The sequence below is a fragment of the Stegostoma tigrinum genome, chromosome 41, assembly GCF_030684315.1.
Source record: "Stegostoma tigrinum isolate sSteTig4 chromosome 41, sSteTig4.hap1, whole genome shotgun sequence".
Taxonomy (NCBI): domain Eukaryota; kingdom Metazoa; phylum Chordata; class Chondrichthyes; order Orectolobiformes; family Stegostomatidae; genus Stegostoma; species Stegostoma tigrinum.
The window spans coordinates 8364132-8367139 of record NC_081394.1 but is presented as its reverse complement, the minus strand read 5'-3'; positions in this window follow the sequence as shown (position 1 = coordinate 8367139).

Here is a 3008-nt window from a genome sequence, read left to right as displayed (position 1 = left end):
TTGGTTCTTAGGGATAGTGTCAAGGGAACTGTAATTTCAGTTTAAAAGAGTCCAGGGGGCTTTCTCCCATATCAAAACATGTGTTATCCTTGCACTGAGAGAGTTTGATGGAAACACCATCAATGGAGCTTTACTTTCAATTTACTTTCACTTTAAAAGACGATCCTGTTTCTAAAATTCCGCATTCTGTGCTGTCCAACCCTCGGAGTGTTTGTTAAGGACAGTGGAGAGGTATCTCCACTTCGAAGGTAAACTTGTAGTGGCTGGTTTACTCTAACCCGGTGCTGAGTGTTTGATGGGAAGTATGTCAAAAGAGCGTCAGGACACATCGCAATCTGTGGCTAAATTTGTGCTGGAAGTGATTGATGAGGGAATGGTGAAGGAACATTCACTCTTCACCTAATCCTGTGGTCTACCTGTCCTCGATATGATTGATAGCAACAGCTCAGATGAATAAAATTTGTGTTTGTGACACAAACTTGGGCTAATTTCATTGTCTTCCATGAGACTCTGCTGAATTGCAGAAAGGTAGAAATGTACAAGTGCAGATCATTCAGCCCTGCCCCTGTGCTAACCCAGCAGAGGAGTTTACCAGCTTCAAGCATCAAATCCTCTTTCTGTGCTTGAAAATCCAGTACCTTGCTTGCACTTAAGGTCTTATTTAAGAGAATTGTTTCACGATAACTCAGTTTTATCAACTATTATTATGGTATATTCTGGGGTCATAACCCTCAGTAATACTTGCTGCTCTGAATGCTTCCGAAGTTAATATACTGAACCAGCATGTTTTGGGGCATGTCTACATTTGGAGTACAGATCTTCAGCATTATCGCTGGCATGTCATGAATCCATGACTATTTCAACATCCTGTGCATACAGTCATTCCTTCATATCATGTGGATTGTGCAGTACTAGCTCATAGCTGGCAGTCATGTCAGTGGGAATTTCATGGTGGAGATGAAGGTGGATCACTCACTTCGCACCTCTGGTTGAAGGTATTGCAAAAGCTTCAGCTTTTGAGGGATATTTACATTCTGTTGAAAAGTGTAACGGGAGCTGTCGTCATTGAGGACGGAGGTGAGTGCTTCCCCAAATTGGCCGTTGAATTTGCTGCAACCATTCCCACCTGGATGTAAATGGACTGTTGCAGAATCACACAGGTCTGCATATTGCAAGTTGATTTTCCCCTGTTCAGCATCCTGTGTTGTGACATTATTAGATTTAATGCAAATTTTACATATGTTTAGGGCTGCTGCATATGAGGCCTCCTGTGCTTGTCACTTGACCTGGTTTGACATTGGCAATTACTGGTCTCTGGACAATATTCATTTAAATGCCATTTCAGAATTTGCAAACAAAATTAATTATGGAACAATATGCCACCCAGTGTAAACACTTGTCCTAAATATTTGATAACAGTTTTGCATTCTGTAATATGCATCCAAAAATCTAATCTTAAGTAACCTGCTTGATTGGCATCACATCCTGAGACATCCATTCCCTCAACCGCTAACTTTCATTTCCAGCATAGTCAACTGTCTACAAGATATAATAATGAAATTCACCTCAGAACCATTGACAACCCACGCCCACGCCCTTATTGAAGACAAAACACAGATGGGAGCACCACCCCTTGCAGGTTTCCCTCCAAGTCTCTATCCTTCCTTGGAAATATTTTGCCTGTCCTTCACTGTTGTTTTGTCTCAGTTCTGGAATTTCCTCCCTAACGGCATGGTCTTCCTATTGCACTGAGCAGCTGCAGTTCAAGAAAGCAGCTCACTAGCACGCTCCCAATGACAACTCGGAAAGGACAATAAATGTTGGCCAGCCAGTGATGTCTACTTCCCACATGAAAATGAAAAACGAACGTAATGTATTAATCATCCATGATTACAGCTGTATCTTTCTTACAAGCTGTCAGTATTTCCTGATTTGTTCTGTGCCCCACTCTGGTGCCAGTGCTTGGGTGGTGGCAAGCCACAGAGAAACAGGGACGATGTGCAATCTGCATACAAATGGTCACCCAAGTCACCAAGCAAACACGTGTCCAGGGCACTGTGAGGTAGCAGGGTTAATGACTGAGCTACCATGTCGGGAATCTGGTCCCAGTAGAATTCAGTTGGAGCCCATCTCATTACAACATCTCTCTCCTTCCCCAGTTCAGGTGCCAGTGCCCCATAAATTCAAACCATTTTCCAACATCACCGTTTGAGCTTTCTTTTTATCTCTTACATTTGTTTGATTTTGTGCCAATTGGCTCAGGTAGTAGTCTATAGATCATGAAATTTATAGTTCTGCTTTACAATGTAGCCCCAAGCAGCTCATGATTGTTCAGCAAAATTCTCATTCTCTCCATCAGTAGCAACTTCGGTCCCTAAGTAGCAACTTAATCTTCCACCTCCCACTCCAGGTTCCACTGCAGGACTCAGGAAATATCCTAAAACTCTTGAAACCAGGCACAAGACAGACAACAGAACATTTGGGCATCACGATCCTGGCCAAGGAGAACCCTGTCCATTTCCTTGACCATACTATCTCCAATTATAGCTATTTCTCTCCACGTTATTGAGAGCCTTCCTGTATAATGGTTCGATGGTCAGTTTGCTCATCCTCCTTACAGACTTCACTTTCATCCGCAGAGGGAGCACCAATATCTAACCTTTCAGACAAGGCCAAGTGCTGAGGCTTCTTCAACCCGACCTCGTGAATCACACCAGTTGCCCCCAGTCATAGTTGCATCCTCCTGTCCCTGATCACTGATTTAATTTAAAGCAGTTTATTGAAGGGTGTCTCCTGGAACACAATGTCCAACTATCTCTCCTACCTCCTCATGTGTCACAGTGTTCTACAGTTGGTGTCTAGCTCATTAACTCTGAGCCGAAGTTCCTCACTCAACAATCATTTGTTATCGATGCCATCACTGTGAAACCCAATGAGTTCATCAACTCCCAAATCGTGCAGATCTTACATATTGCCTCATCCTTTACCTTGATGTTAGGTACTTTGTC